A 24,499-nucleotide genomic window follows, 5' to 3' on the forward strand; every position below is an offset into this window, starting at 1 on the left:
TATCTATGTATCTATCTATGTATCTATCTATGTATCTATCTATGTATCTATCTATGTATCTATCTATCTATCTATCTATCTATCTATCTATCTATCTATCTATCTATGTATCTATCTATCTATGTATCTATCTATCTATGATCTATCTATCTATGTATCTATCTATCTATCTATCTATCTATCTATCTATCTATCTATCTACCTAAGAAAGTAACTCTCCAAGATCATCTACTAAATTGTAAAAGGGTTACAATGGGCGTTATAAAAGGCACTGTCCCATCCCCAAATTAATCAAAATTATATATCCTCAAAGTATTGAAGTTCTATATAGGAAAAGTCAAATCTCTATGTGGTACTTAGAGGATAGCCAATAAAAAATTGCCAGTTGAATCTTTCTGGTATAATATGGCTCACTGTTTGTTCAGCTTGAACATAACTACACCATACATCAATCATGGTCCCCATTCACATGTTCAAGGAAATAAAGAAATAAAAATAGTTAACATTCTTTTTTTCCTATTTCAGTCAGCTGCATTGCTATGAATTTGTTGTCTCTTAAACCTCTGGTCTGTTCACCCCCCCCCCAAAAAAAAGGTCTTTAAAATTTCTCTCTTATTTTAATCAAGGATAGACTTAGTGAATGAATATTCTATTCTCATAAAGATTTTATAGAAATAAGTTCTTAAATATTTGGATTGGTAGTTATCCCTATATTTTAAATCACTTTTTGTGGTAAAAAAAAGTCATCTCTAATATTTTACATTCTTTTGAAAATTCTTACCTGGCCCTACAAGTAGATGTCTAAGAGTCTTTAAAATTGCCTCATAGGTAGCAAAGTAATCTTTAGCATATTCCTGTTCAATCCTACTTCTCTTTTCAGTATCATCTTCTTAATAGCTATTTCAGCTTTCTCATATAGTACATGGAATAAAAAGGCAATAGAGTTAAGTAATTTTATATTATTATATCAATAAAGTTGGGTTTTGGTGCTAATATATATTAGTCACCTCTTTCTCCAGCTGTTCCCTCAGTTTTGTTATTAGTAACTTTGTCCTCTGCCTTCCCTCCTTTCCTGTTGTATTTCATCTCACATTTAAGTTTTGGTGACATGATTTGATTTGTGGAAAGGGTACGCTTAACTTTGAGAATAATGAGACATGTTATATAACCAAGATCCAACTAACTGTTCGTCTAGTGGATACCCTCTAAGTATCATTTAGGAATTGAGTAGTCCTATGGTGTGGGGGGAGGATTTTATTCAGATCTTCCTGGGTTTTAAACAGAATTTTGATGAGGTGTTGATCTCATTAATTTCCCCTTCCCTATTCCACTGCCATTGCACACACAAACGGTTGCAGGGAGGATGTGCAAATTAGTCTACACAACTAAGCTAGGTTTTTCACACACATTAAGCAACAGCTTAATGCAATTTAATAATTTGATAATTAAAAATAATAATTTTCATAGTATCTTGGGTTTAAAAAGAAAGAAAGAAAGAAAATATTCACAAGATTAACTGGCAACTTTGAAGTCCAGGCTGAGCTAAGGCTTTGATCTGTAAATCAGGGCAATGAAGTTAAAAGTGTTTGCAGGTAATTACCTGGGTTTGCAGGTAATTACATTCATCCAAATTTTGTTGGGCACTTCTGCTGATGGATTAACATATCAAAAGATCTGGAACAGAGAATGGCTTAGATCTCTTTACAAGGAAACAAGATGCAGGCTTTAATTACTTGAAGGTTCTCTTTACTTGCATATAAACTGTATAGTGTTCCTATGATTTGGACCTGTTGGAAAGGATGACTCTTGAAGCCTGCATCCTTGCACAGGAGATACATGCTGGGCCATTCTAAAACTGCATATTTAAAACAATATTCAAACTACTATCTGATATTTCTTCATAACTGTCTCTCTACCCAATTCCAGCACAGTGATTTGTATATAAAAGTCACTTTAAAATACTTGTGTTTAATCCGTGTTGAAAAAACACGGGAAAGATATTTTCTTTGGTGTTAGAGGAACTGGATTCAAATCCTGCCTCTGATACTACTTCTGAAACCCTGGGCAAGTTTCTTCCCTTTCTGGGGTTTGTTTCCTCATGAACAAAATGAAGAGGTTTGACCAGATGGCCTCTGCCTTTCAACATACTTCAAACCTATGGTACCCAAATTCCATGATACCCACATAATTCATATATCTGTATAGATACACAATCATGTTTTGTACATACACACATAACCTGTCTGGAAGAGCGAAAACTTATATCCCTTTAGGGAAGTCGGGGAGGACTTTTCCTGTTGCTTAATTTGTTTTCTGCTTGATTAAGAATCTTTTCATTTAAATGACTGTGTACTGTCTGGTTGCCTTAGCAAAATCAAAGAAATAGAGATATGAATATGTGCTTGTGCATGTATGAATGTGTGCATATGTATGTATCCTACATGTGTGTATATATATACATTATATATATACATATATACACACATATATGTTTCTCTCTCTCTCTCTCTCTATATATATATACACATTATATATATGTAGAGAGAGAGAGACACAGAGAGAAGAGTGTATATAATTCAAACCCAGCCATAAATAAACATTTATATGTGTACATACCTGTGTATAGGTGCATGTAAAGATTTCATCAGAAAATACCTCCTACATCCCCAGGTTGACTCCAGCATCAGGTAATGCATTGAATTAAATAATCCTGCCCACCCCAAATGAAAAGTCAATTGTGATTCTCTAATGCCATTTACCCTCCAACACCTCTGACAAGTGCAGCCTTTGCTGGATGATCTCCAGTGACAGGGACCACCTCCAAAATATGTCATTTCATTGCTGGCTAGCCTAAATTGTATGAAGGTGTTTGTTCATTTTTAAATTTTTCTTCAACATTGAGCTGAAATTAGTGTCCTATTGTTCTTCCTAGTTTTATATTCTGGTGTTATGCAGAAGTTGTCTTAATTACCATTGCCTCGTACAAGAGTCTGTGAATATTTGAAGCCATATATTACTCCCCCCTCTACCTCCACTCCTCATTAAACCCTTAAAGATGAAAATTCCACTATCTTATCCTTACCTTGGGGGTTTAATTGACTTATTTGCCCCACCATGATGACTAATTTTTCCTTTATTTATCTAGCTGACTGACTTGCTGTTGGGTAGGCCCATTAAATGTTGACTTTTCATTACTTATTTTAAGAAGCAAGCAACTTGTATATTCTATCATTGCACTAAAATGTTGTATGTCAGAAAAAGCTCTAGATTCCAATCAGAGGACATGGTTTCAAATTCTTACTTTTTACCAATGTTACCTTGGACAAATCACTTCACTTCCCTGGGCCCCATATGAAAAAGAGGACATTGGATTAAATGATCTCTAAGGACCCTTCTAGCTCTAATTCCATGAATATGACTGCTCTCTATGGGTAGTTTTTGGATGGACTTCACTGTATATCCTCTACATGTAATGTATATATCCTATATGCATTTTGCTTCATCAGTGTTGACTGGCTTAGTTTATTCTGATTAAAATGACAAACCCTGGGAAGAGAGGGATGATGTTTGTAGGAATGGCTATGTACATTCAGCACAATTGGGCGTGACCTGTTAAAAAGCAAGAATGAATATTCCTAATTCTTTTGTCTTTGTTTTTCTCCACTCAACTCAGCTTTATGATTCATGGTGGAAAAATGAATAACTAAGAGAAATTTAGTTGAGCTAGGGGAAATTTAGTTATAATAGTGACTTGGGATAGAATCTCAGCAACCAGAGATGACCTCAGAAGTCATCTTGCCCACCTAATGGGATTTGAGGCCTGATGCATTTTTTTTTTATTCAACCAGAAAAATCTTTTCAAGCCTGTAGCCCACAATGCTCAGGAAGGAAGGTATTAATGAGATTACTTAAGTAAGAGGTGGCCTCAAATATGTATAAAATGGTGGGATGATGGATGAGTAATGTAACTACTATTGAGTGGGCTTGGAGAAACAATTTGTACCTCTGGCATATTATCCTTGTGCAGCTGCTGATGCTCTAAGTTCTTTCTGAGTCTATAGCCTGCAATCTATTAATATGAGGGTAAGGGGAAAGCAAAGGGAGAAGGTAAAGATAGAATCGGCAAACCTGAGTTTGGTGATCTATGCTGTCTTTGCTTCAGTCAAGTAGGTTATTACTGAATTAAACCGATTGTGTTCCAAAGTTGAGATACTTGCAGAATGTAATATTTGAACTTACAAAGTTCTCACCTGTAATATTGAGGGACTATCCCTATTCTGTGAATCAGCACGCTTCCCTTGGAGCCTACCCATTTGGGAGCTATGTGATATCTATATCTTATTTAATCACTCTGATTTTCAGTTTCCCCATCAATTAAAATATTTCTATTTATAGGTAATAAAAGGGGCCTGGAAAACTGTTCTGATTCAGTTATTTTGCCAGCGGAATTTGCCATTGCTAAAACTTAGGTTCAGACTAGGTCAAATTGGTTCTTTTCTCACAGAGTAGCTCTTAGGTACTTTCCATCATTTCTTGTATGTGCAATAGTCTGGAAAGAATTAAGAATCCTCAGGCTGGCTCTAGGATTTTAATACCTGATCAGCTATTTTATCAACTCTTAAAAATGTAGTAAGTAAAAGGGCCAGGGTTTGAATCCAGGTCCAGTAAATCCAAATCCAGCAAGTTTTTTCAGACTTTTTTCATGTTTTCCCACTTTGAAGGGTAAATGAATTCAGCTTTGTAAGTACAGATAGTCTTCTATGAATATAGAATTAAAATTACTTACATTGTACTATTTGTAGTGTCAAAAGTCTCTGTGAATAAAACATTTTTCCCATTTTCAAATGGACTTCCTAACATTTAATTGTCTTGACATTTAACAACTAACACCTTTTATGTGTAAATATGTGGCAAGTATTCAACTACCTGGTCCTCACTTTCTTTATGTGTAAAATGAAATCAGATAATTCCTATGATTTTTTTCCCTATTTAGGCAGTCTCTGATTTTATAATTACACACTATGATTAGTATTACTTTATTAGCCTTCATTGCTTTAATAAAGTGTCATATTTTTAATTAAAATGTAAGCATGGAATAGTATAATGAAAACATGACTGAGTTTGTCAGTGCTATCCCTTTCCCCAGGAGATTTTAACTAAATTTCCTTGGTTTTGAAGTAATTGCCTACTGAGATGGATCTTTTCTTCAAATGCTTATTCATTTCTTCTCCTTAGTCAGCCTTTGTCTGTCTTAATCAATCACTCTGCTTATTTTTTGTATGTTGTCTTTGCTGCAAATGTGCTTACCACTGTCCTTTTCTATTTGGAAGGCCTAGGGCTCTTGTGCTCCTCCTATAGCCCTTGCTGTCTCTTTTCTCTTCTCAGACTTCCCTGGGATGGGTGGAATATATTTCCTTCAAGGGAAGAGAATGTCCAGGGGCAAACCTGTAGGGAAACTCTGAGTGTCCTCTGAAATAGGACCTAGGCTTCCATTTCAATCCCTAAACTGGCCGCTGGGGATTGGTCAAGAAGAGGTCTAAGGACAATTCCCAGAGGGATGCTTTAAGAGTCTTATGTAGTTTACTTTCCTTCACCCTTCTCTCCTTCCATCTGCCAGCTCCCAGTTTTCTCCTAAATTGAATTAATTCCTTTAATCTTTGGTGCTCTTTCTGGTCTAACTCTTTTCCACTTTCTTGACCTCCAGGACACATACCTGCTTACTTTCTCACTTTTCTAGCCTGTGGGCTGTCCTGATTCTGGGCTTGCCCTTGGGACACAGTCTTAGAACTAACTTCAAAGGCCTACAACTATTGTTGCAGCTGTGTTTCAGCTATACGTCCTTGTGCCCAAAGGCTATGATGTAAGGTAGAGAGCTGTATGACACGTCCAGGCACCCACAGCATCAAACACTGGGACCTCCACTACCCTAGGCAATAGCAGAAGAGTCAATTCCCAGAGTCAACTGCTTACAACAGCAGCAGTCTTTGATTCATATGGGTTGCAACAATTCTAGGTCCAAGTTGTAGGGGCTGTGTGCAGCTAGGAATGTTGGGAGGGGGCAGAATCCTGGAGTGGGGAGAGAGGCTTTTCAGTTATCTATTTTTCTATAAGAATGACCTTGTGAATTCTTTTATTCATATTGTTGTAATTGATTAGATTTCTGAATTGCAAGATGTCTTACTTATGTTGTATGTTGGAGGAAACTCCCCCTAGGAAAAAAAAATCCCTCTTCTCAGGATTCCTTTTCAGTACTGTTTAAGTCTCACATTTTATTGGCTCTGAAATCAAATTAAGATACCGAGTTAGCCAGAATTAGTTAAAATACGAAGCAACCCGATGGCAAGATTCTGCCTCTCAGTTGCAACATCACAGACAAGCTGCTCCTTTTCCTCCCATCCCAGCAATTCACTGTATCCCAGGGTGTCTGTAGCCCTGAACTCAGTTTGTCTTTAAAAAGTGCACTTTTTGTTCTGTCTTACCATTGCATAATTTTTGAAGATTGATCTGAGTATAAATAAGGCAAGTTTTGACTTATAACTGAAGAAGCAATTTTTCTATCTACTCCTAAAGAAGTGTATGATAGCCTGAGTGAAGTAAAGTAGAATGCAGCCTACTGTTGAGTCTGCTTACCTCAAACCTCTCCCCAATCCAGTCCATCCTCCATTCAGCTATTAAAGTGATTTTTCCATAGCACAGTACTGATGATGTCATAACCCCACTCTCCACACCACAAATCAATAAATTCCAGTAGGTCCCTATAGCCTCCCTGATTAATTACAAAATCCCCTGTTTGGCATTCAAAGCCCTTCACAATCTAGTCCCCTCCTGCCCTTCCAGTATTTTTACACCTTGCTCCAGTCCGGAATGAAATCCTTCTTCAATTCCTTTTACTGACTTCCCTGGCTTCCTTTAAAGTCTCAGCTTAAATCCCATCTCTTACAAGAAGTTTTTCCAACCTCTCTTAATTTCAGTTCCCTCCCTCTGTTAATTATTGCTTATTTATCTTGTATGTAGCTTGCTTTGTATAGATTTGGTTACAAATTGTCCCTCCCAGGGCAAGACTGTCTTATTCCTCTTTTTGTGTCCCCAGCACTTATCGAAGTGCCTGGCATATAGTAGGTGCTTAGAAAATGTTTATTACTTGATTATTATTGATTGACTGAAGGAGACTCTTGCTCTTCACTACTAGAAACAGAATGACATGATAACAAGGTCATGGAACCAGAAGTCTGGAGACATGGGGTTAAACCCAAGCTTTGCCTCTAACTTACTACATGGCTTTCAGCAAGTCACTCAACATCTCTGAGCCATTTTCCTATAAAAAAGAGGGTTGTATTGCTTAAGTGTCTTCCAGCACTGACATTAATTGATTTTTTATGACTTCCTCTTGCTTGGGATTGTTAAAGAGGAGACTTCCACTCCTTTTTGTCATTTCATTGTTCTTACTGACCATCGGAAATGTAGACACACTGAATGGTGAGGACTGTAAGTTCATACTATCTCAATGTAGTGTAGGAATGCATCAAATTAAGAATCTAAGCTCAGCCTTCATCCTGTATGGCTGCACTTATGAACACCTGTACAATAATGGAAAATTCATCTCTACCTTAGACCAGGTGAATACAGAACAAGGTAAAATGAACAAATAACTGATAGTTGAAGGATGCTAGTTAAGGAAATAAAATCAAATACTGAGTAATTTTGGTATATCTAATACTGTGCTAATGAATGGTGGACTAGTGGGTGGGAAATCAGAGGACTTGGGTTAGAATCCTATTTCTCAATGTTACTTCCTTTGTGACCTTGCAACACAGGAAAAAACATGATTCTACCACTTTAAGTTTCTCCTTGAAGACTCAAATGATGCTCAATAAAGGTTAAGGTAAATCCTTCCTCATTCCTCTTGCCATATTCTTTGGTCCTACTATCTGTGCCTTAATCAACTTGAGACCCAGAAGAATTAAGCAGATACAGTATTTTTGATTAATGACACACAGTAACATTGGACTTTACATATAAAGAAATACCAGTGGTACTAAAGGATTGAGCAAAAATATGTTTCACATTCAGAGTTCATAACATTTTTATAAAATGTGACAGACTAGGCATTGAGTTCATAAGTATTTTGTTAATAGGATCTTTTCTGATGAAATTCCCTTCTACAGGTATCAGCATATTCCCCAAATCCAGAGAAATCAGCATGGACTTCTAGCTCAAAGACTGTGAAAGCTTTAAATCTGATCTTTCTGTCATGGCATTAAATTACAATGTCAGAAATAAGAATCTAGGGCCCATTGGTGGTATAAATTATTGGAAAAAGATTACAGTCTAAAACAGGCTGCATACATATTTAAAAAGTGCTGTGTATACGGATTGGAAAAATAGATAGCACTAAATCTAATAGGACTATCGTGCTCTCTGGCCCTTAAGCAGTAATTTCAAATCTCTGTATTTTGGAGGGTGGGATTGTAAATAGCATGCACATATGTAAAGTGATACTTTCTAACAGCTCATATGTTACAAACAAAGAGATGCCCCTTACTGAGATAAGGACAGAAAATAAATATTTTATCATGTTCTTGCTGCTTCTTACTGCAACATTGAAATATGTGTCCCATTTAATTATATAAACAAGATGTTGCTTCCAGCATCAGGTTTTGAAGATGGCCTCATATTCCACACTCCTCCCAGTGAATTTTCTGAGATTTCAGAGGGATTTTTTAAACATTCCCATATACCTGCATTTTCTTCCTTTATTCCCTGGTTTCCTTTTATTGAAAGACTATTTCCTTTGCCAAACATATTACATCTTTTAGAGAGAGGAAAGTAGAAAAATTGATGACTTTACAATTATCATTTTCTATTTTCATAAGGAAAATTGAAAAAAAGTATTGAGCAATCCTGCTGTTTCCCTCAATATCACCATCATCATCGTTGTCATTATGTGGGACCAGGATGAGGGTCATATCTGCCCTATCTGTTACTGGAACTGTGCCAAGAATGCTTTCAATGAGCCTATAGAATATAAGCCTGTATCCTGTTCAACTATGAAAAGCAGTTACATTATCCACCTGTGCAACAGTCTATAGTACATTAAATATAAAAGAATAATAGGACTGTGACTTGTCTCAGAATGATTTCTATCTGAACCTCCATCGAAAAGGATGAAAATGAGAAAATAACTCATATTTTGATGGTGCTTTAGAGGTTACAAAGTGTTTTACATAAATTGTACCATTTGATCCAAGAAAGAATAATGGCCTGGAAGTCGAAAGACCCACTGGCATGAGTCTAGTCCTAGGCAACCACTTGTCTTATCATGGAGAAGTGACTTTTCACTGGCCATCAGTTCACATTTCTCTCTAAAATAAAGTAAAAGGCTAAGACTAGATGAGTTTTAAAGTCCCTTTGAGGTCGAAAATTCAAAGTCATCAGTCAAATACCAATTTCATTACAGCTCCCCAGTGTATAGTGAGATTCTCTGCAAAAATATGTTTTGGAAGAAAAAATATGGATTAATCAAAAAAAGGTGAGATTTATATCAAATACATTTTATTTTCCACAATAAAAGTGACATTTCTCTGAACAGAATACCAGTGTTGGTATCAGTTTGTAACTTATAAGTTTCAAAATGTCATCGCTTACACATTTACTTTAGAGTTTACTTTCTTTTTCTGTGGATATTTTTTTTGTAGAAAGAGAATAAATGTTATTAAACTAGTGACCTCTTAGGAAGTGGAGTGAATAGGTATACAAACAACTAAAGATGGCGAGATAAGGATGAGGTAATAGGGAGTGATTTTATTTTACAAAAAGCATTCAGGTAAGAAATTCTATCAATAAAGATAGATACTTCCTCTGCACATTTTTAGAGAGCAATCAAAATCAGTAAGAGAATGAAAGACTTACTCAAGGTTATCCTGCCAAGGCGGGTTAGAGACAGGACTAGAACACAGATCTTCCTGGTTTCTAGGCTTGCTCTTTATCCTCTATATCATACTGCCATGCAAAGACTAATGATGATGGAAATGATAAGTTTATAAACATATAGCTTATAGCAGCATATGTCACTATTTTTATATTAATGTATTAATAATATTCTCATTATAAAGATGAAGAAACTGAAACTCAGTGCATTTAAATGATTTACACAAGGTCACACAGCCAGTATGAGTGACTGATAGGATTCAAATTCAGATGTTCTGACTTCAAAACCTACACTCTGGCTGTAGTCTAAAAAGAGAATTTTATCAAGTAACTTTAAAATATGACTATGGGTTCAATTCTTCACCAAAAATAGGGATAGAAGCAATCATTAAAAAATTAAAGATAATTTTAATTATGTGAAAAGGGAATAAGCATTTATTAAGTACCTACTATATGCCAGGTACTTTGCTAAACACTTTAAAAATATTATCTCATTTGATCATCACAACTACCCTGGAAATAAATATTATAAATACCCCCATTTCATATTTAAGGGAATTGAGGCACAAAGAGATTAAGTGACTAATCCAGGGTTATAAACTAGTAAGTGTCTGAGGCTGGATTTGAAATTAGGCCTTCTTGACTCTAAATTTGCTGCTCTATTCATTCTACCAACTGACTGCCTTTGCAGGGATTGGAAATTTTGCAAGAAAAAAAATCAGTTCAACCAAGGTGAGAGAAGTGATTCATTTGGAAAAAAAAATCTTTGTATCAAATATTCTTCTATGTCCTTATAACCCACACTATATAGTGAATCAATAAAGAATTATAAGATCAAAAACCATTCCCTAATTTATGTGTTCAAAGATATGAATAAATAGCTCTAAAATGAACTGCAAACTATTAATCATCTAAAAGATTATTCTCAACCATTAAAAATAAAAGAAATGCCTATCAAAATAAAGGTTTTGTCTTGGGCCCCAGAAATTGGTAAAATTACAAAAGACGGGTAGTCTAGGTGAGAGGAATTGTGAAATGATAGGTATAAGGTCTACTTCTTCTAGTACCATGAATTAGTAAAGCTATTTGGAATTATGCTAAGAAAAAGATTAAAATATCACTACCCTTTGACCCAGAGATCCCACTGCCAAGGCATTAACTCTCAAAGAAGTCATTAATAAAAAGAAAAGTCCCAGAAACACCAAAGCATTTAAAGCAGCATGTAATATGGTAGCACAGAATTGAAAATGAATGAGATGCTCATCCATCCAAGAATGGCTAAAGAATTTGTGCTACATTAAAATAACACTGTAATTGCAATGATAAATATGAAGAATAAGAGAAACATAGAAATAGTTAGATGAATCGATGAAAAATGAAGTAAGGAAAAACCAAAAAACAATATACACAAGGACTACAACAATGTAACACAGAAAGGACAACAAAACAATTGAAGGCGAATGCTGTGAGATTACAATGACCAGGTTGGTCCTACAGAAGAAATGGGAAAAAGGGGCAGGCAGGTGGTAGAGCACTGACCCTGGAGTCAGGAGGACCTGAGTTCAAATCCAGCCTCAGACACATAACGCTCACTAGCTGTGTGACTTTGGGCAAGTCACTTAACCCCAATTGTCTCACCAAAAAAAAAAAAAAATGGGAAAAGATGCAGCCACCTTTTCTTTGCAGGAAAGGAGGACTCTGGGTGTAGCTCCCTCACAATATCAGCGTTTTTTTTCAATGTGTTGGTTAGTTTACTGATTCTTTTTAACTTGTTTGTTTGTTTTGTACTTGTTATAGGTGACAGCTGGGAGAGTGAGAGGCTGGGAAATATGTTGTGATATCTACATGGTATGAAAACCAAAAAAATATATTTTTAATGAAATGAATCAAATCGATGTCTTCTGACTTCAAACCTGACTTCTCTCTCTAACACTGAGAAAGACCCAAACCTTAGGAAAGTAATATTATCAAAGGACTTCTGGCAAGAGGGCTGAGTGAGATGTTGTGTGTAAACCTAACTCATTCCTTAAGTGCCTCAAAAAAGCAATTTCTCCCTCCCTCCCTCCCTCCTTTCCTACCCTTCTTTCCTCCTTTCTTCATCCCTCCCTCACTGCCTTCCTTCCTTTCTCCTTCCTTCCCTCCCTCCCTCCCCCTTCCTTCCTTTCTTTGATCTTTCCCTCTCTTCTTTCTTTTCTCCTAAGCTACCTCTTAAGTTCCTTAGTGCCTTCTAGATTCAGGGCAAATCTCATCTTCAGCAGCAAGCTGTTCCTAGTCCTTGCTACAGTTAATGTTTTCATTCTGAGTTTAGCTTCCATTTGTTCTGTATATATCTTGTATATATGTAGTTATTTGCATATTTTCTCTCCTATTAGAATATCAGCTTCTTGAGGGCAGATACTGTTTTTGCCTTAGGAAAGAGTTGATGGAGCAGTGGATAGAGTGCCAGGCTTGGAGTCAGGAAGACCTGTGTTCAAATCCAACCTTAGATACTTACTATCTGTGTAACCCTGGGAAAAAGACAACCTCTATTTCCCCCAGTTTTCTTAACTGTAAAATGGGAATAATAATAGTGCCTACCTTATAGGTTTTTTTGAAAGGACCAAATGAAATAATATTTGCAAAAAGTACTTAGCACAGTGCCTGGCACATTATAGGAGCTATATAAATGATCATTTCCTTATTTGTCTTTCTTTGTATCCCCGGTTTGACACAGTGTGTTGCACATACTAAGCATTTAATAAATACTTGCTGAGTGACTAATTAGCTATGTGATCACTGGGAAATCATTTTTTTTCCTCATTCTTAATCTCCTCTCTTTATGGCGGCCAAAATAATATTCACATTCCCTTCCCCACAGGGTTGTGGTAAAAGAAGTATTGGATAAAGTTTTAAGGGACATAGTCATGAGAAATACCATAAAAACAATATCATTCTAACATTTTTACTAATTAGTTGGTCAAGAGACATTTATTAAGTGCTTACTGTGTACCAGAAATTGTGCTAAATTCTGGGTTACAAAGAAAGGCAAAAATAGTCCTTGTTCTCAAGGAACTCACAGTCTAATAGGGGAGATGACATGAAAACAAGGATTGCAAAGCAGATATACACACGCACATATATATATGCATATATATGTATATATGTATACACACATACAGATATTATATGTACATACAAATACATACAGATACTATGTATACATATACATATATACACACACACATATACATACATATATACAGATACATATAAACACACACACACAATAAGTGCAGATAATCTCAGAGGGAAGGCATTTGCCTAAAGGGGGGACATTGAGGACATTGAAAGACTTCTAGTAGAAATTGGGATTTTAACTGAAACTTGAAGAGAGCCAGAGAAGCCAAAATGCAAAGACAGAGATGAAGATCATTTCAGCCTTGGAGTAGCCAGTGAAAATGTCCTGTCTGGAGCAGTGTATACCTCACTACACAATGATTAGAAATGTAGGAAGGGGTCAGGTTAGGAAGAGTTTTAAAATCCAAACCAAGGATTTTCTATCTGATACTGGAAATAATAGGAAGGCTTTGAATTGTATTGAGTGGGAGGTGGGCAACAGCAGTAACATAGTTAAACCTATGATTTTAGACAATCACTTTGATAACCGACTTGAAGATAGACTGAAGTGGGGAGAAACTAGAGTCAGGGAGAACAACTAGAAGACTGTGGGAATAATGGACTGCCAACTGTGAGGCTGTTAGAAAATTTTTGAATATTCTTCCAAAGCTATAAAGTTTGTCTTTGAGTCTAAGTTTCTTTCATGGCCCAAATTTCTTGATCAAGATGCTGGGTATTCCCACTCTAATCCCCAGAAATTATATCAATGTTAACCAAAGAGGAATCTAACTTGGTGACAGATGAGGTGTTTCTCAACTGTCTGTGGCATAATTCATTAATTTTGTTTCAGTATTTAATTAAACACTTGTGTGTATCTATGTAAAGGATTTGGAACAGCCAATTAAAATTTTCAACACAGCCTTTAAAAATTAATTGACCACTAATGTCACAGACTAACTCATAGTACCGGTATTTACCTACTGTGGAAAGAATTGTCTCTTCTGATTTGTCTAAATTGTATTTCTCTACCAGGAAATGCATTTCGGGAAAAAAGAAGACAATCCATAATGAGCTTATATCATGGCCTGTGGGAAGAGCACCAAATTTGGAGTCAATGAACTGACTTCAAATGCAGCTCTGCTATTAACTAATTATGGATCCTTGCCCAATTCACTGTCATTATCTGGACTTTAGTTTCCTCACCTGCAAGATTAAGGCCTTGTACACAATACTTTCCTTTCAGTTCTAAATCCTACAAAACTCCTACACCTCAGGACACCTAGATCCAGTGACTTCATTAGTGTAAGTAGTCCTTTTAGTAAATAGATTACAGTTCTTTTGCAACTCAATAGATATTTTAGAGTTTCTATGGCCAAAAAATTTTATCACCCTGCAGTCTTCCTGGTGATTATCTTCCGTGAACTTAGCTGGTTTTTCTTCTAACAGCAAAAATACAGATCATCAGTAGGTCCGTCTGAAGATTTTCCTTTACAAATTTGTAGAAGATGATAGAGTTTGAGCTTCTTTTGTATAAACTTCCAGAGCAAACCCAGGGTTAAGTCAGTACTGTAATATGTAGAGGATTGAACTTGAAGTCAGGCAGAATTGACTCAGGATCTCATCTTAGACATTTACTAGCTATGTGACCCTGAGCAAGTCACTTGTCTCTTAAGACTCTATTTCCTCATCTGTAGAATGGGGAAAATAATAATAGTATGGCCAAATGGAGTCATAAAACCTGAGTTCAAATCCAAGTTCTGTCTGCTTCTTAATATACACATATAACCCTAGAACGAGTCAGAAATTCTCTGGGCCTCAGTTTCCTCACCTGTAAAATGACAAGGTTGCATCTCTGGAGTCTCTTCCAAATCTTGATTTACAACCCTATGAAGCAGAGAAAGAAATATATGTGTATCTATTCCCACATTTAGAAAAACCTTTTAGGGAGGATTGCATTATAATGTGGGAGAATAAGCAGCACTGTGAGTCAGGCTTAGTCCTCACGTGCCAAATTTAGAGAGCTCTGATAACACTTGCAGTCTTCAGCAGCATAGAAACAACAGACTTAGTCCCTAATTAACAAAAATAATGAATTAAAATGGAAAATTCCCAGATGGTAGGTAGCATACTTCCTTCCCCCTTTGGCCAGAACTGAGTTGAACTCTTTCTTGCTTTGCTCAAGCTCTGCTCCTCATTTTAATGCTAATTGTCCCAGATGTAAAAATTTCCGAGTTACAGCCTTGAGAGCCAGTCCAGCACAGTGGAATTGGACTTAGTTTAAATCATTTATATTCAATTCAACCAGTATTTCTCCATCAACCACTGACTGCACCAGGCTAGGTTCTAAGAGAGATACTGCTTAGTTAAGAGGCTTAGGTAAGAGGCAAGCCCAGTCCTCATCAGTTTATAATCTACATAATTTATAGCAATATTGGGCTATATGACATACATAAATAATAATAATACACACAAATAATTGTAACGATATGGAACTGTATGATGAAGAAATGTCATGGTTTTCCTTCTAGTAATAGACACATTAAAGGATCAGGTAATCTAGCCCTAGATTGGTCACTAGAAAGTGGTCTATCCTTGGCATATCATTGTGGTATAACATAAAGAGTGCTAGATGTGGAGAAAGGAGATCTGGGTTCAAATCCTGCGAGGGACTGTTTGATGCCAGCTACTGCCAGATGAGGGTTGTGCCAACATGGAACGGAAACTGGGTACCAGAAAGTAACTGGAGCTCTTGCTCCTGAGGCAGAGGCGGTGCTGGGCAGAGTTGTAGCGTACTGGGATGAGATCTGGGGTCAGAGAGGTAACCGGAGCTCATGCTCCCGAGACTGGAGCGATGCTGGATGGAGCTGTGACACTCTGGGGAGGAAGTGGGGTGCAGGGAAGTGGCCGGAGTGCGCATTCCCTGGGCAAGGACCCTGCCGCTTGGAGGGGGACGGCAGAGAGCGAACTCTCTCTGTCTGGCCTCCTTCTTTGGGTACTATGCTGACCCCGGACACCTCCCCCCGGTATCTGGACCCGACTTCCTGCGTCATGTGTACTCTATGCACTAATCCCTCACGCCTCCTTCCAAATCTCTGGGACCCACTTCCTGTGCCACCTATGCTCCCTTTGTCTGGACACTAGCTGGACATCCCTTTTTTGATATTTGATCCTCGACGAGTCACTAGGGGCGGGCTGAGGAGGAGGGACGAAGAAGGTACTAAAAAGAGCTGCAGGGAGGGGAGGGGGAGTCGGCTTTTGTTCCTGCCCGTGCGTGTGCCTTCCTGCCTGGCCTTGCTGTGATGATAAATGAATAAAGTTCAGGTTTTTGCACCCCCCGATCGGCTCGTTTCTGGTTTTACCCGGGTGGCCTCCGATGACATGGTGAGTATGACCCTGGTTGGCTGAATTGGTTGAATGAATGTGCACGGTTTGGACCGGCACAAAATCCCATCCCCAACTTCTAGTATGGAATCTCAGGCAAAGCATAAAATCTCATCTGTGACAGAAAGGGTTGGATTTCATGATCTTTAATGGCTCTCCTAACTCTAAATACAGTGGTCTACACCTATGACCACCAAGTCACTTTTCTTTCATCTCAGGGTCTCAGTTTTCTCATATTTAAAATGGTAGTATTTGTAGATGCAGAAATAATTTCTATAAAAACTTAAGTGGCTTTTTCATTATGAAAAAAATAAAGATATGATGAAAGAAAATGGTTTCTTATTATCAAATTTTTGATATTAACTGGTATTAGTAATGAGAAAACACTTTGGGTGATACCTAGGGATATGAGTTGTGGGGATGTGTCTAGAAATTGATTGTGGGCTCCTTGAGGCCAGGGGCAGTCTTTTGCCTTCTTTTTTTTGTCACTATTAATTAGCACTGTGCTTAATAGTAATAGCACATAGAAGGTATTTAATATGTTTATTGATTAATTGATTGATTGATGGTATAGTGACTAGCTGGGTCTAGCTGATTTTAGCTTGGCTAAACATGGCCTGGCAACCTGGTCGAATCCCTGTCCTTTACCTGCCATTGTGATTTTTTCCCTATATTCTTAGCTACGTGTTTGCCTCTCTTCTCAGTAGGACAATAAGACTTCTCAGTGTTTCATTGTATTCTCACCTCAGATTCCCCAGCAAAGCTGCTACTTATACGGATGCTAGTTATAGAAATATATATGTCCCAAACTCTACAGAAATAAACATAAGCTTAAAGTCCGCAGTTTACCCCAGCAAAGGACAATAAAGAGCAAAAAAGTGCCCAATATACAAACATGGATCAAGTATTGAACAGATGGTTTATTCCCAAAGAAAAAAGGGAAGAATATGAATCAATAAACAATCATAGAATGTTTAGAAAAGGATCTGGTAACACACAATAACTAGTAAAATCTATTGGAGGAGCTAATAATAAAGCCTCAATGTGATAGAATTTTTTTCTTTCCAAGGCTTTAATTAGCCATTTTGCATTTTGCCCTCACTGAGTACAATGTGATAAAATACCAAGAATGATTGTCCTTCTATTGGCCTTACTTTCTCTCTAGTGGTGATTCTTTCCTTGCCAACAGTCTGCTATGACTGTTGCTGGACCCACAAATGCTCCAGAAGTTATGCCTGCTTCTTGCCAGCACTCATAGTCCTAAGATATTTGGATATTCATAAAATTGATATTAAAAGAGGAAATGCACAAGAGAAGCAATGAAAGCCATGGATCCTCATATAAGTCCAGCTCCACATGAGGAACAATGATCCCTGTCATTATTCTGCCTTGGTAGAAAGGGTCTCCTTCTCCATCCCTGGATGAATTTCTATGTTGCTGCCTAGATTTTGGAAGCTGAGAGTACCACCAGCCAGCAGTTGTCTCCTCTTTCACCCATTGTGACACCCCATATAGTTAACTTTTTTTTTTCAAGTTCAGCAACTAGTCTGGGGGATTCAATCCAGTAATGATTTATACATATCTGAAAGCATGCAGATGATATCTACACATCTTTACATTTCAGTGTGGTTTCCCAGTGGCAGAGAGTGAGTGTTCCAAAGCAGAAAAATTCCAAAGCAATTTCTTTCATGTGAATGTGGGGCAAAGTGACATCCTCTAAGAGCTACATCTCATTGGAGAATTTGAGAAAAAAGATTCTTTCTATCTCATGTTTTCTCTTGCTAGTCAGTTTTGTTTATGATTAGATCATGTCATAAGGTGGTAATGCATCTTTTGGTCATTCCTCATGACATTTTTGAACAATGGCCTTCAGGAATATAATAGGAATGAAAAGCAGCTTGTCTATAGAAGAGGCAGGGAAAAAAAAAAACAACTTCAATAAGATAAAAAGTGCTTCTAGTTGGCAGTGTACAGTGAAAGATGGCAGCTGTAGAAGCCCATCTCTGTGTGGAGAACAGTGGAATGAGAAAAGAATTAGTGATGAACTGTGCATTTTTGTGTGAAAAAAATTACTGTAGAAGGTAGAGCCAAGATGGCAGAGTAAAGGCAGGGACTCACTTGAGCTCTCTCTCTCTCAAACCCTTCCAAAGACCTTTAAAAATGACTCTAAATAAATTCTAGAGTAGTAGAACCCATAAAAAGACAGAATGAAACAAATTTCCAGCCCATGACAACTTGGAAGTTCGGCAGGAAAGGTCTGTTGCTCCAGGGTGAGAGAGGGTAGCAGTAGAGAAAAGGTGAGAGAGGAGGTCAGTCCAATACAGGCAACGCCAGCGCAGACCATGCCCCAGCAAACCTGGAGCAGACCTTGGGGTAACTGAATCACTAGTAGCAGTGGTGATTTCCAGACCTCTCAGTCCACAGATGCCAAAGACAACTTAGAAGGTCAGCAGGAAAGATCTGTTGTACCTGGATGAGAGTGGAGCATAGTCTAGTACAGGCCATGCCAGCACAGTACTGGCCACAGAAACCCAGGAGCAGGCCTTGAGAGTGACTGAATCAACAGCAACAGTGACAGTGGCTGCTTCTGGAGCTTTCAGCCCACAGACAGTAAGGGGATTGACTAACTGGTAAGAAGGAGATTACAGGGGTCTTTTTGCTAGCACTAAGGCAGGATGTTTTGCTTTGGCCATGCTCTGATCTGGGTGGCAATCCTGGGTGGCAGTCAGAGAGCAAGGAGGATCATTAACATAGCAGAGTTTGTGGCCACAGTGGAGGGGGGAACCTTCCTCAAAGTTCAAGGGCAGAAAAGAGTGCTTGTGGTTGTTCACAGATAAGAGAACAGGACAGGAGAGTAATAAACACTTTTTCTTAGATCATACCACCTTGGAAGAACTGAAAACTTACAGGTCCCTAGAAGTATCTCTGGAAACAACTGCACAAAAACCCTGAAGCTTGGGACAGTGTGCCCTCCACTCTGGAAGCAGAGCCCTATTTTAATGAAGAGTTAAAAGTCAAATAACAGACAGGGGATATGATCAAATAACAGAAAAAAAAACTGACTGTAGAAAGTAACGATGGTGACAAGAAAGATTAAAACACACACTCAGAAGAAGACAACAAAGCCAAAACTTCTACATCCAAAGCCTCCAAGAAAAATATGAATTGGTCTTATGCCATGAAAGAGCTCAAAAAAAAAAGATTTTTGACAATCAAGTAAGAGAGGTAGAGGAAAAATTGGGAAGAGAAATGAGAGTGATACGTGAAAATCATGAATACAGCTTGGTAAAAGAGAAACAAAAGATACCGAAGAAAATAACACTTGAAAAAAACAGACCTAGGTCAAATGGAAAAAGAGGTCCAAAAGCTCACTGAAGAAAATGATTCCTTAAAATCAGAATGGAGCAAATGGAAATTAATGACTCAATGAGAAATCAAGAAACAATAAAACAGAACCAACAGAATAAAAATAATAGAAGGCAATGTGAAATATCTCATCGGGAAAACAACTGACCTGGAAAATAGATCCAGGAGAGATAATTTTAAAATTATTAGACTACCTGGATGCCATGATTAAACAAAAAGAGCCTAGATGTGATCTTTCAAGAAATTATCAAAGAAAACTACCCTGATATTCTAGAACCAGAGAGTAAAATAGAAATTGAAAGAATCTACTAATCACCTCCTGAAAGAGATCCCAAAACGAAAAATCTAGGAATATTACAGCCAAATTCCAGAGTTCCCAGGTCAAGGAGAAAATTTTGCAAGCAGCCAGGAAGAAATTATAGAGGAATTAGAGAATCTGGGAGGTATAGTGATGGAGATATCATAATGCTTGTCTATAATTTCCTTCACCTATATGGTCACCACCATTATGTGTTTGTATGTTTGAAAAAGGGCTAAGGTCCTTGGACAGTGTTGTTAAAGTTTGTCTTGGTCTGATTTTTTTTGGCTTGGTCTTTATTCACCTCAACACAGAATGTGGAGTGAGCAATGATGAGGACTATAAAATCAGATTCTCTTAAATATGGTTTATCTGAATTGTTGGACATACCTGCTGCTTTCTCTGTTTCCCATTCTGCTACTTGTCAGTCAAATAAAACATGTTTGGGGAATAATTTTGTTACATGTTGATGATTTCAAAAGAAGATATAAAAGGAAGGAAGGAAACAGAAACTAGAGAAAGAGAAGAGAAGGGTGGGAAAATTGTTTCACATAATTGGCATATGCAAGTAGAAGATTGTATAGAGAATGAAGGAGAGGTGTGGCGTGTGGGTAACACTCAAATCTCACTTTCATCTGAAGTGGTCAAAAGTGGGAAGAATATAAACAATGTAGTTGGGAGCAGAAATATATTTCTCTCAACATGAAAACAGGAAGGAAAAAATGAAGGGAAAAGAGAAAGTAAGAGACAGGGTAGGATTAATCATAAGAAAATTAAAACAAAAACAAATTCTAAAAACAGAAGATGGATCATACAGGGGGATTTAAAAGGAAAGCAAGATCTTCTCAGCAGTACAAAGATCTAAGACAACTCCAAAAGACTCATGATGGAAAATGCTATCCATATCCAGAGAAATAACTATGGAATCTGAATGCAGATCAAAGCATACTATTTGCTCTCTCTCTCTCTCTCTCCTCTCTCTCTCTTTCCTTCTCTTTTTCTTCTTTCCTGTGGTTCCTCATATTGGTTCTAATTCTTCTTTCCAACATGACTAATGAAAAGATGTTTAATGAGAATGCATATGCAGAGCCTTTAACAGATTGCACACTGTCTTGGGGAGGAGGGAGAAGGAGGCAGAGAAAATTTAAAACTCAAAAGTTTATGGAAATGAGTGTTGAAAACTAAAAATTAATTAATTAATTAAAAAAGAAAAGCAAGAGCATTTTGTTAAAAAAAATAAGAGAAGTTAAGGACCTGTTATTGGGCTCTGGGTGAGGTAAAGAGTCTCAAGAGAGTCCCAGGAGCAAAAGCACATCATATGAAACCAAGACTACTGCTGCTGAAGATACTCCTTTCCATTCACAATTCCCTTCTTTGGAAAGAGGGAGTGAGAAACAGAGAGAAAAAAGTAAAGGAGAATAGTATCTATGAAAATACACAACTAATAATAATAACTTGTATGTGAATGGGATATGTTTATCACAAAATGAAAGAGGATAACTTAAGACAGTCACACAAATGCATGTTATACTTGATCTGAACCTGAGTGCAAATGCTGGCTCCAAATTCTTTGCTTACTAGCTACAAGACCTTAGGCCAGTCACTTCATGGCTTTGGTTGTCAATTTCCTCTTGCATAGAATAAAAGGATTATCCTCCATGATTTCTGAGACTCTTTTCTAGCATCATGGCATGACTAGCAGATCTCATATATTTTGGTAAATCTAATGCTGCTTTATCCTTCCTTTTCTTTCTCCTGACTAACAATCATTGCTACAGCGAACAAAGCACTGACATTTTCTGTCCTTGAAGAACCATGGGTAAAACAAAGAGAAACCATTTTCTGAGCACTCAGGCTGGAATGACTTTGTGAAGTGCTCATTACCCCTCCCTTCCCCAGGTCTTTTTTTCCCTCTTTGGTGTTTAAATCCTGTCCCAAGTTACCTACTGTTTAATCAACAGTATAATGTGGCAACTCAGCCACAACACTGGTTTCTAGCTTCTCAGACTGTCTGGAGCCTCCTTCCGTCAAGCGTAACTTTGTACTTAACACCTTAATGGTCTTAACAAAAAGCCCGAGGAGAAAAAGAGAGATGTTCTGAAATGGGGATAATTAAAGACAGACACACAAATGCATTTGGTGCCAGATTTGGTTACTTCAAATGAGCAAAATTAAAGTAAGCATTTTATCTTCTACAATTACACAGAGTTTCTCTCTTGAGGAGAATTAGGACAAATGGCTAGAAGATATTGAAGGGAAAAATTTCCCTCTCCCTCCCCCCTTTGTAGCAAATAGCTCTCAGTTCAGCTAACAGTAGGGGTAATTCATGCTTACTCCATTTTTTCTTTATTGTGGGATAAGGTGAAAGGTCATCCTTCCTGCTTTTCCCCCAAGTCTAACTTCATTTCAGGACTCAAGTTATGGTTCCAACTTTTCCCTTATATCTTCCATGAAACCATTTTTGACTCTACACATCAGTTAATCAGTGTGTCAACAGCATTTATTAAATTACCTTTGGTATTATGTGCTAAGTACTAGTTTTACAAATAAAGTAAAAAAAATAGTCCTGGCCTCAAGTAGTGTATATTCTAATGGGGGAACACTATGACTATTCCCTTCCCAAGTTCATGTTTATTTTTGGATAGACAGCATTTTGTTGTGAAATAGAGGTTCTTAAATATTGTGTGTGTGTGACTGCATTGACCATCAGGAGAAGCCTGTGAACTCCTAGAATAATGTTTAAATGTATAAAACAAAATATGCAGGAATATAAAAAATCAGTTATATTGAAATAGTTGTAAATATTTTATAAACAAATGAACAAATAAATAACCAAGTTGAGGGACCACCCCCAACCCCAATTAAAAAAAAACCTGGCTCTATGGAAAGTGCTCTAGACTTGGTTAGGAGAAATGTATTGAGTTATTAGCTCTGACAGTTACAAGCTTTGAGAAGTTGTTTTTGTTGTTGTTTCTTGTCATGTCCGCCTTATAACCTCATTCATGACCCCATTTGGGCTTTTCCTGGGAAAGATACTGGAGTGGTTTGCCAGTTCCTTCTGCATCTCATTTTACAAATGAGGAAACTGAGGCAAAGAGGGTTAAGTGACTTGCCCAGGGTCACATAGCTCGTGAAGATCTGAGGCTGAATTTGAGTTCTGGAAGATGAGTCCTCCTGCCTCCAGGCCTGGTACTGTGCCATCTAACAGCCCCATAGGAAATTAGCTATCTATGTTCCCTAGAACTCCACTAAAATCCTTATACCTCTAGATCTATCTATCTTAGGGCTGTGGATGGGGCCTTCCAACTTCACAGATAAGATAACAGACCCAAAGAATTAAATGCCTTTCCTAAGTTCTTAAACTGTTGCTTTGATACAGTTTGGGAAGTATATCTCCAGTAGAGTTGAAAACAGAATGAGTTGTCAAATGGAGCCAGAAGCCTGGGAAAGCAAAACAACTTCTGGCCTTCACAGTGTGGACTGATTCTTTGGTTTGAAGTCTTATAAATTGCTAGGTCAAAAATGTTTGTGTATTTGATGTGGGATGTTTTCCTAATTGCATTAGGATTATCTTCTTCCATATTCTACTCCCTCATTGAGGGATCTTGAGATAAAACTAGACATCAAAATCTTCATCTGTGCATCTCAAATATCTATTCACTTTTTATTCATTTGGAGGTTTATAAGAAATACTATAAAATAATCATAGTTTTAATAATCCATACTTACTATAAGGCTTCATAGTTTAGAAAGCACTTATAGATATCATTTCAACAATCATGAAGGTAGTACAGTTTTCAGATGAGAAACCTAAGCCTTAGAGAAACTAAAAGACATGCCCACAGTCACAAAATCAGGAAGGGGAGAGGGCCCAGTTAGGATTGGAGGTCTTCTTATGCCATATATAGTGCATTTTCCATGACTACATTAATGAATCAACACCTATGTCTTCGACTCTTAAATTGCCTTGTTTTCACATGAAAGAGTCAATCATGTCATTCATTATTCAGTGTCTCAATTCATTTGTTTATTCATTCATTCTATCAAATGTTTTGAAGAAATGTGTGAAGCCAGTTAGGCACCCAGGGTATTGCTAGGTGGTTTACTGAGGTATAAGAAAAATACATAGGTTATAGTATTTCTAGGAGAATTATTCTCTCTCTCTCTCATATACATATACATAGATGTGTATATATGGATGTGTACATATACACATATGCCTATACATGTACACATACACATACACACACATATATATATATACATATATATATATATACATATACATACATACATATACATGAATTGTTAGTTCTGCCTTAGTACTAGCACCCAGCATTCTAAACTTGCATATCTTGGTGTACTTAGATAGATAAATAAGTAGATAGATAGATAGATAGATAGATAGATAGATAGATAGATAGATAGATA

The sequence above is a fragment of the Vombatus ursinus genome, unplaced genomic scaffold, assembly GCF_900497805.2.
Source record: "Vombatus ursinus unplaced genomic scaffold, bare-nosed wombat genome assembly UNPS02005659.1, whole genome shotgun sequence".
Classification (NCBI taxonomy): Eukaryota; Metazoa; Chordata; class Mammalia; order Diprotodontia; family Vombatidae; genus Vombatus; species Vombatus ursinus.